This window comes from Nuphar pumila, chromosome 10, assembly GCF_984573655.1.
Source record: "Nuphar pumila chromosome 10, dmNupPumi1.hap1.1, whole genome shotgun sequence".
In the NCBI taxonomy this organism is placed as follows: Eukaryota; Viridiplantae; Streptophyta; class Magnoliopsida; order Nymphaeales; family Nymphaeaceae; genus Nuphar; species Nuphar pumila.
The window spans coordinates 100,578,118-100,589,758 of NC_143258.1; positions in this window are offsets into that span (position 1 = coordinate 100,578,118).

An 11,641-nucleotide genomic window follows, 5' to 3' on the forward strand; every position below is an offset into this window, starting at 1 on the left:
TCTCTTCGCAAGGACGCTTTTGAAGACAATGGGATTCGGGGGTCGCTCAGTGCTCCTTTTTTCGGCTGTGCTCTAACAAGGATGTATTAGAGGGGTGGAAGTTGGTTAGGTCGGCGTGGCAACCTTCTTTCTGTAACCTTAGACGATGGGCCAATGTGGGTCGGGCGAAGCCGGGAGACTGGTGGTGTAATGTATGTTTCAATCGCAACTTCTGTTCAAGAGTTTTCTGTCACAAGTGTGGCTCAAATAGTTCAAGAATTTCATGTATTGTTTGCCTCTCCGGTGAGTCTCGTATGCCGGAACCTTCACCACAGACCAGGCATCGGGTACCTGCTTCTCTTCGACCTGGTGTATCTTTCTGTGATGTTGCACAGGTGTGTACCTTGGAGGCGAGCACCTCTCCGTTTTTGGTGGTAAAGATAGGATCGCTTTGGGTACTGTTAAAGATATCTGATGCCGTTTGTTCATCCCGCGAGGCCGATCGTTCACCGGAGTTCTACCGCTGGTATCCCGGAGCGGTCATCGTGAAGCGTCCTTCTCAGTCGGCAAGCTGTCATATTCGTCCTAACGAGTTAATGAGTACGACTATTCTCGGGATGGAGTGTGGGTCCACTTGCATGGAGAATTCTTTGGGATATGTACGTACATCCCCCGTACGTTCATCTGGTTTGCCTCTTCAACTATTGGGCCGCCAGCACGATCTTGCTTCTGGGAGGTGTGTTGCATTTATCGCCCATGATGGATCCAGGGCTCGTTCATTTTTTGATGATCGTAGAATCTTTTATTCTACCGATTCTACCCTTCATATCCTCATGATATTCCTACTTTACGAAGGCGTCCTGGTGTGCATGGGGTCTACCCTGGTGTATTTTTTTGGTTGTACCTGCATGGTCTTGTTTTCACCTTGCATGCCGCAACAAACTCAATTTTTGTGTTTGGCGGACTGCCTGCCCGATCAAGACGGGGGATGTCCCGTGGAGGTTCTTGGAGCATTTGTTCAGGGGGGCTTAGAGGTCGCTTGCTTTCAACCCATGTATCCACAACCTTACCCAGATTTGTTAGGTTTGGGGTGTGAGTCACAGGAGGTCGATGACATGTTTGTCATATGGGGTATGTCCTTCGTCGAGGCTGCGCGGGCACTAGGAGTGCAGATTTCACTCGGACAGCTTTCTTCGATCCAGCAACATATTGTTTCTCAAGCACGATTGGCGGCCAGGGTCACAAATAATCTTCGTAGGGCTAAATCATTGGCATGTTTGCAAGCCCAGCTTCAAGAAGATGGATCCAGCTTAATTCAACGTTCAGTCAGGCAAAGGCGTACTAGGGTACTCCCTGATTATTTATCATGAAGATGTGTATTTGGAATATTAAAGGCATGAATTACTTCTGTAAGCGTTTGTTTTTAGCTAATTGGATTAGATATGAAAGTTTGAACGTCATTGCAATTTGTGAAATCAAAATAGAGGATATTTCCTTATCAGCGGTGTCTTACTTATGGAGATGTGCAACATATGCTTTTAAACCGACCATTGGGTTTGTTGGGGGCATTCTGGTTCTTTGGAAAGCTTCTCTTAAGGTGACGATAGTGAATATTGGTCATTATTCTATCTCTTTTTCTGCAAACTTGCTGTCGTCGCTACAAGATATCATCTTCACCTTTGTTTATGGCTCTGTCGTGACGGCCTCACGACCAACTTTCTGGGCTAACTTGGACCGAGTTTTGGTTAGTTTTAGAGCTCTTTAGTGTTTAGGAGGAGATTTCAATTGCCTATTGTCCACGCAGGATTCTAGTCTACCGGTTCTTCTCAACCCCTCCATAAGGGGGTTTCAGGAGTTTGTTCGGCGGAACCAACTTTACTTGATACCTCATGTGGGGGAGCAATTTTCGTGGTCAAATATGAGGTCTCGCCCTTGCTTGCGGATACTTGATCATGTATTTCTCTTACCAGATCTATTTCACGCAGTTCCGGATGTCACTGCATGCCTGCTGCCGCGGACCCTGTCTAATCATGGATAACTGACTGTTTCTTGGGGTGCAGGCTTCAAAGCGTGTCGCAGGTTCTTTTTTGAGGAGTGGTGGCTTCGTATGCCAGACTTTAAGTAGCTGGTTGGACAATCGTGGGCTCAACCTACTACAGGATCTTGGGCGGCCATCCACATCCATGCAAAGCTTCTTCGTCTTCGGCAACGTATTAAGGAATGACCCAGCTTTAATAACCTGAACAAGTTTAGGTTCATCGTCCAGTGGGAAGCTGAACGCTCTTCTCTGGCCCAATGTCAGGTCGATCTTGTTGGTGTACTGGAGGGTCAAGTGCTTTAATTGCAGGAGAGTATCATCATCCTCTTTGCCCTCATTGCAGAATGGAGAGCACGAGATGAGCTTAGATGGAAGTTGAGGGCCAGAGTTGCATGGTTGGCTAATGGCGATGATAATACATGATTTTTTTATATGAATGCATCAAATAAGTACAGTAAGAACCGGTTCCTTTCGGTCAAGATCGATGGATGCCAGTTTGGTCAGCAAAATTGTTTGCCAGCTGTTACTTCTTATTTCTTCAAGTTGTATTCGACTGACGTAAGTGTTGGGGGGGGGGCGGTCATAGGCGATATGGGTTATAAGCAGTTGGCAACAAACCAATTTGTTCCTCTGTAGGTTCGATTCACCGAAGCTGAGATTTCTAATGCTATTAGCGGCCTCTCGAGATGGAAGGCCCCAGACCTTGATGGTTTTCACGTAGACGTCTTCAAAGATTTTTGGTCAATTGTTAAAGCTGACTTGCTCCACTTGTTCGATGAATTCTATCGTAATGCAAGGTTGCCTAAACCATACCATGTGATAGTCATCTCTTTGATTCCTAAGAGGCAAGGGGCGTCAAACATATCCAACTTCAAGCCGATTTCGGTGATGGGTGCTCTGTATCACATTATATCTAAGGTGTTGGCTAATCGGTTGCGCGCTGTCATTGATCAACTTATCTCTTCGAACAAGGGGGCTTTTATTCTAGGTCAAAGTGTGCAAGGGTCTTTTATTTGTGCAACTAAGCTTCTTCACTCTTTACAGTCGACTGAAGTACCATACTTCTTGTTAAAATTGGATTTTCATAAGGCTTGTGATATTCTGGCATAGGATTTTCTGTTTGAATCTCTAACATATATGGGGTTTGACAACCAATTTATAGCATGGGTTAAGGAGCTAGTCACAAAATTTGTGTTGTCGGTTTGCATCAACGGACTAAGAGGAGAAGAATTCAAGTTGGCTAAAGGTGTGCGGCAGGGTTGTCCCATAGCCCCTATCCTTTTTATTATCGTGGCAGAGGGTTTACCTATTCTCATGAAAAGGGCAGAACAAACAAGCTTTTTGGATTCCTTGGGCATTCCTGATTTTGTTGGTCACACAATTCAATATGCAGATGATACTATAATATTTGGTCATGAGAATATTAATCAAATGTTCAGGTTGTGCTTCATTATTAAAGTATTCTCTGCAATTTTAGGCCTTCGCCTGAACGAGACTAAGTGCGCTCTGGTCTTACTCAATGTTGACCCTCTTCTCCAATCGGCTGCTGCAAGGATCTTCAATTGCCCGATATCCGACTTTCCTATTAATTTCTTGGGTCTATCATTGCACTCACTGCAGTCGTCGGAAACTTCATCTTGGATGTCTACTATAGAGCTGGTGCAAGGGAGATTGCAGTCTTGGAAGGGCTGATATTTATCTTTTGCGGGATGATTGATACTAATTTGTCATGTTTTGGCCCGATTACCATATCTTCGTATGAGCATGTTCATTATACCGATGACAGTAGAATGGACGATTAACCGTTTGCTTTCGCACTTCCTTTGGTCTGTGAATGCATCTCACAAAAAGTACTCATTTGTTTCTTGGCAGCAGATCATTCTCCCGATGCAGCGAGGCAGCTTAGAGATTCCGTCTTTGAGAAAGAGGGGCATTGTTTTAGTCTTGAAGTGGGCCTGGGTCGCTTCCACATCTCCATCTCCTTGGGCTACGTTTGTTAGGCAAAAATATGGTAGTCTACCTGACTCCCTTCTTTCGACGCTCAGTTCAGTGTGTTATTCATCCCTCTGGTTGGAGTTGCGGAAGACGCTTCGTTTATTCAGTGACAGGGATCTTAGGTCTGACCATGGCCGCCCGTAGCTTCACTGGGCCATGGCGAGCGAAGATAGGTTCTCCATTAAGTAAGTTTATCATTCCTTGTTGTCATTCGGGATAGACTGGTTTCCCACTGATTGTATATGGGGTAAGGGGCCCTCTCCAAGAGCAAAAGCTTTAGCGTGGCTTTGGATCGTGTTCAAACTCATATTAATGTCAGGAAACGGAAGCTTCAATTTCTCAGCATGTGTGTTCTTTGCGAGAAGGCAGTATATGACACGACTCACCTATTTTGGTTTTGCTCGATCGTTCTAGACCTATTTTTTCAAACTTGGGGTGCACCGTCTGTTCAACCTTGTTCGTGTTTCGTTATTCGGGACCTTTTGCTTGGTCCCATGATTTTACGACAAAAAAAATAAAGATTGTTGTGGCGGGTATGGTTGGTTTCAGCATGGTGGGTGATTTGGACTGAAAGAAACAACATCATTTTCAGGGGCATCAAATTCGATTTTGGAAGGCTTCGCAACTGTGCACAGTCACCATCTAGATTGTGGCTGTCTTACTCTTATGTTCCTCTCTCATCCAATGTTCTCTCATCCAATGTTCTGTTGGATGTATTTTGGTAATGTTGAATGGTGAATGTTAATCTCTTCTGCTATACATGTTCACAGAATCTGATTGGTATCAGCTGTATCTAATCTGTTGACATATACCACGTATCATTTACAACATAATTTAACAGAAGGGCAGAAAAAAAACATTTAGCACTTATCATTTATCACATATCAGTTTCTCACCTACCCATCTCTCTCTCTCTCTCTCTCTCTCTGAACATTCATCATTCAACATTACCAAAGGACAGAAGACTTCAAAAGCATACCAAGCGGGCTGATTACAAGATTTCCCAAAGAGCACATTTAGGTGAGCCCCACATCCACCCATCAGTTGTCACACTTGCCAGGATGTGCTGAAGCCAGATGTTAGACCATTTATTCCCAAGCTTGTTGATCTATTGGTTACTCCCCACCACCACCAACAGTGGAAGCATCTCGTCGTGTCTGGCACCAATATTTTATATGGATCCCATTTATTCATCTTTCGCATGAAATGCTCGTGGACCACTGCCCTATAAAAACACACAGCACAAAAGCTTTGACATGAAGTGCCTTGCCTACACCATATATACTATATATATGATTCTTTTGCACTAGAAACAGTTAGAAATGATTAAGATGATGAAGTTTGTTCTGTACTTATCATTTTCATGGCCGAGCTATGGTGGCAAAGTGGCCCTAGTCTTTATTACCAGAACAGAACTCAATATGTGATGTGAGGTCACCAGCTTTATGCTCCTAGTGTTCAACTATGTCAACGTTGGAAGAATTATATACATGTTTCTGACACCAACCATGGGGTCTTGGCTGCTCTTGATGGCACCACAGTTTAGCAAAAATATTGTAGATGTGAAATTTATTTGCTCTACCTAACGCCCCCCAGATGTGTTTAGCATGGAACATTTATTAAAAAACCACCTTTTTGAAATATGCAAAATGTTTGGTTTTTAGGATCAGGGTGTGTACAGTGAGGGAGGAGAAAACGGATACTGTAGAGAAGAGAGATTGCACTTTATTTCTCTCTTGCAGTGCACAAGGGCTGAGGCATAAATAGCTGAGTAGCCATTTCTCCAGCCTTGAATAAGGATTTTAACCCCTCCATTTTGTTTTCCTTGGATTCCCTTGTAAGCCCATATGGCCACATTGGATCCTTTCTGGATCAAACACTAAAAGCATAGTTAATAAGTTTGAAACCCACGAGTGGCATCCCTTGCCACAAGGTCGAAGCTGGTTGTACTCACTCACGGATAGAGGGATCTCAAGGGTTTTACCAATCGTGGGTCAGCCATTAATGTGAGGTCGATGATCAATTCTTAAACGGTTTGCTTATGTGATGCAATTCATAGTCTAAAACATATTTCTAATAAACATAAAAATCATCTGTAGCGCTTGATTTGCAGAACAAAAAAAAAATTATGAAGGACTTATTTCTACTAGAGTTGGATACAATAAGTGTAGCCAATATTAACCCAAATTAAACCGTGTATCCCACCATGTGTACTAAAAGAGACTAGCTTTTTGGGCAATGGAGTTGGGCCCAGGCACATGTTAGTAAACTTGACAGCTTAAACCTCCTCTTTCTTATGATGGGTGAGACCACCTGGTTTTTTTATCACTAGTTAGGAAGAATTTGCATTTACCACTTTCTTTCTTTTTTTGGAATTCTTGGTATAAAAGCACTTGACGTACCCCCACCCCCCTCTTGCCTAATAGGTAGGCCAGTCTCTTCTTTACTTCTGCACAAAGGTTATGGGCGTCCACCATGAGGTTCAAAAGTGACATGACTGAGAAGCTTTGCACCATTGAGTCTGTCCCCTAGCCAAGACAGCTGGCCAGTGGTTAAGAATATCAACGGGTCAAACCTGGTTCAGACCCAGGTGGGTCTGAACCCGAATCTGACTTTGAAGTGCAAGTACTGGCCGTGGGTCCGAACTCGGGCTCTAACCAGACCCACCATAAAAAATGGACAAAGTCATATAAGGATTACATGGACTAGACCTGTTCCATTCTCGATAAAATTATATATTTAATCTCTTTTACATTGAAAATTTGTGGATTCTATCGGAAGTCTTTTTGAAAAAAAGGAAAGAAGTCACAGGCAAGCGGTAATCACCTGTCACACTCAAGTATGGTATGAAATTTTACAAACCATATATACCTAGCTCCGTATACTAATCAGACTCTTGGAGTCTGCCCAAGATTCTAATCGAACCTCCTTCTTTACCGCAAAACTCTGACCCTAGGGTTCCGAACGGGTCAGGTGCAGGTCAAACCAGACCCATAGGCAGCCCTACCAGTGGTTGACAATGGTTTGAACAACTTGGTCAATATACCATTGGAATAAACTTACATGCTAATATACTGCCTACAAGTCCTGTGATTCTAAATGTTTTATTATTTCATTTTACTGCAATAAGCAAATTGCAGCTTCCCCTAGTCATTGGGACGAGTCTGGACCAAACAAAAACATTGGTCATAGGCCTGTGGACTGTAAAATTATGATAAAACCCTAATAAATAGACTAGCCCCTAGACTTTCACTTCTTTTTACCTATGGTCGTCGTGTCCACATTGTAAAACTCTGAAGTTAAGATCCGGATCCGGATCCGGATCCGGATCCTAAAGTCTATGCTTGAAAATCAAACCTTGACTGCCCATCTAGCGGCCAAAGCCTCACAAAACTCCACCAACCCCACACCTAAAACCAAACCAATCTGAATGGTCACATTAGGTGATGAAACAAAGCCCATTTGCACCTTGTTGTGCATGATGTGGGTGAACCATCAACACCAACCGTGGAAGCTTCCATCTAAAGAAAAGAAAATGTGGATGATCTTTCCATGGGCATGCCTCCTCAGAACAGATAAGCATGGGCTGCCCCCATGCATATCCATGTTCGAGAAACTTTCCACTTTTGGTAATACTCTCACTCTTCATTATTGCCTTTATTGGAAACAAACACACGTAAGGGTTCCATCAGTCCACGTGCTCATTGCCAGCTTTGTGCCCATGTGTGGTAATCTCACGGTCACCAACCTCAACCCCTTTTTCTCTTTTTTTTTTTTTTTCTTCTCAACTAAGACATGGTTTGTTTATAATTCAGCTAGAATGACATACAGTGATCAGGTAGGAGGAGGTTCTAGATACTAGTAGAAAACTGCTTTACCTATGCAGGGGCAGGAGAAAGATCTGATCCGGGTCCACCGAGTTTAGCTAAGTTTAATTTTATGTTTTTGGATTTCTTATAATTAGGGCTTATTTGTATTTACATTGTATATCATATAAATCATATTACCATAGCTTATCTTATATATATATATATATATATATATATATATATATATATATATATATATATATATATATATATATATGTGTGTGTGTGTGTGTGTGAAATGACATATTAGGTCCACTTTTTTCGTTTTACCCTGTTAGGCCTCATAGTTTGAAGTGTTTTGTGATAGATTTGAACCATTAGATGTGTTTAGTGTGCTTGATTTAGTGAGAATCGACTCTTGAATCATGTTTTTTTGACAAAAAATATTTTATGAGTAAAAAAAAAAATCGACTCTTGAATCATGTTTTTTTGACAGAAAATATTTTTTATGAGTAAAAAAAACTGATACCGCCATAGGCATTGATTTTTGGATCACCGCATGGTTTTCACTAAACAAAACCTTTAGATCACATCTACGTTGTTAGATGTAAGAAAAAACACCAAAAATTATGATTTTTGAAATGGCCTAACAGTCCAGAACGTCAAAGTGGGGGCAGAACCAGCGCATTATTCTATATACGTTAGAATATATATTTTTTATCTATATCAGCTCTACCGAGCCGAGCCGATATGAGCCGAGCCGATATGAGCCGAGCCGAGCCGAACACATCTGATGTTTGGGCTCATTTCTTTTAAGCTAAATGACCTACTCATTGCTCGGCTTGACAGTTATATGAATCGATCACCAACCAATTTGTGACGAGCCGAGTCACGAGCTGCTCAATTGGTTTACCAACCTTATTTTCCTCTTCTAGATAAACGAGTGTTTCGGTAACTATGATTTAAACAAAAGATGTCAATAACATATTTGGTTGAATCTCATATGATTCGGAATCACATAAGATTTAGACAGTGAATCTCATTTGAACAGTATCTCTAAAGCAATTAAACATATAACTTTTTTTTGGCATAGAACCCAAAAAATAAACCTTGACACAAAACTCAAAAATAAGATTTAGAAAGTAAATCTCATTTGTTTGAGATTCATGATATTTTGAAAGTGAATTACTTTTTAACAGTAATTTCATTTTTCAAAAAAAAATGCAACCTAGTTAACCCCCAAAAGTCAGAGAAAGTTTGAGAGTCAAAACTCTTCCATGAAGGTTATTTTCCATCCATGATCTTAGTGAGTCGCGTCACCTGCTGCCCCATGAAAGAGAAAGTAGATCCTATCAAACACTATGTGAGATTAGCAATCTCACCCATAGTGACAAAATTTTTTATGGGCAATTTCTCATTTTTCAAAAATGCGCAAGAAATTGAAAAAAATCCATAAAATCTCTTGGTTTTTTTTTGGCAAAATCTTGGCAATAAAAAATAAAGTAAAAATATAAAATTTATTTTTTATAAAAAAATATTAATAAAAAAATAATTAAAAATAAAAATACACACTTTTTGTGTGATAAATAGCAGTTTAAAATATAAATATCGCATTTAAATCGTGGTATTTATGTTTTTTTTTATAAATCTCGTGATATTTTAAAAATCTCACAAGAAATTGCCGTTTTAAACTTTTAGACAATTTCTCGCAATATTATCACTAGATTTTCATAAATCTCGCGATATTTGTCACACTGATCTCACCCAGCATTTACAACCACGAACCTCATTTTTTTTTTTTTTACTGTAAATGAGGCCGAGAGGGGTGGAGTGGGGTTTGTGGTTGTAAACGCTGGATGAGCACAACAGGATCTGTTCTAGGAGAAAGAACGGCCCGATGGTGGCACATCTGCCATGTGTACGGATGAGAAGAGGAAACGCTTCAGGCAATGATTGCAAGATGTGACTACCAAAACACGTGTCAGATATCCGTCGGACCCATCCTCAGCATCGAAATATCTGCCACCCGTATTTCTCTTATGCCCCCAAGAACGAAACGCTTTTACAAAACGACGCAAACTCTTTTGTTGGTTTGCTGGAAAACCCTCAAAGATCTAAGGATAACAGCAGCCATGAATTTACCGCAGACCGGAAGATGGAAACTGGTAATTTTCGTTTTGTGAATGGAACTACTTATCCAAAAGAAACTGGAATAATCTGGGACATTTTGAGTATTCTACTTAGGGATGGCAGTGGACCGGGGGAAAGCGGGGCCCTGCCTCGCCCCGTTTGGACCGGGGATGAAGGGTATGAAATGGAGATGGGGATGAAGATTAAAATCCATCCCCATTCGGGGATGGAGGCGGGGAAATGGACACTTTTTCCCACCCCGCCTAGCCCCGGCCCCATCCCCAGTCATTCTAAAAGGATGGCAATAGACTACGGGGAAACGGGCCCCACCTTGCCTCATCCTGTTTGAACCGGGGATGTAGGATATGAAACGGGGATGAAGGCGGGGGTGAAGGTTAAAATCCATCCCGGTGGGGGATAGAGGTTCTAATCTTGAGCCGGGGCGGGGGTGGAGACCCTGTCCGCTGCCCCGGTCCATTGCCATCTCTAATTCTACTTGATATCTTATACCAAGGATTTTAGATAAAAAGATGCATTACAACTAGGGTTGTCAACGGGTCGACTTTACCCAGACCCAACTCATACCAAACCCGATAGGTTCCAGGTATGGTGATAAATAAGAAGACTCGAGTTCAGACCTGAAGGTCCTATTAATACATGGAGCCTAGAAATTTTATACCAGACTCAGCCCTGACCCAAGTTTAGATTAAGGCCCATAAGTTTTCAATGTAAAAAATGAATAAAAATATTATTTTATTGGGTACAGCCTGAGTCTGATTCATGTAGTTCTTATCGGGTTCGGGTATGGTTTCTCTTATGATAAGTCCGATTAAACTTACCATACCCAAAAATTGGGGTCAGGTCTGGTTTTACCTGTGTCCCAACCAAACCCTTTGACACTCCTGATTAGAACCCATAAAAAGAGAACAGCCTCATATATCACGGATTCTGGAGCAAGGGAAATCTCGAAATATCAGGAAAGAACTCAGCGGGTCAAGAAAAAATAAATTCACGATAATAAAAACCAAAGAATGAAGGAAAAACATTGAATTGACATTAAGTTTACTGTTATGTGTGAATAAATATATAGATATAATGTTTATTTATATTCCCTGGGATGGACTAACTGTGACGTTTTTGAATTTTGATTAAACAATTTGCTTGAGTGAGTGGCAGTCAAGACACGATCTCGTTGCATTGTCGGCCTAGTTTGCATCCCCCCTAATGATAGATAAACTCTTGTAATATTACTTTACAAAATCTAAATTAATAATTTTCTAACCATAGGCAACAATAGATGAGTCAATATGTGGTTTTTTATTACGTGGCAACTTTAAATAAGATTTTTTAAAGAAAACACACCTATCATCATTGTTACTCTTGCTCAATCCAAGAGAGTTTGATTTTAAGTTAGCAACCCTAAATAAGAAGTTTTAATGGAAATACACCTATCATCATTGTTGGTATTGCCCAATTCAAGACAGTTTGATTTCAAGTTACCAACTCTAAATAAGATTTTTTAAAAGAAATACAGCTATCATCATTGTTGGTCTTGCCCAATTCTAGAGAGCTTGATTTTGAAGAGACAGAGAGAGAATCTTCCCCTTCACAAAATGAATGGGCTAGAGGGCACATAGAACAAGTTCTACTACATGCAAAACATCAAGGGTCCATTGTTCCCACTTTATAT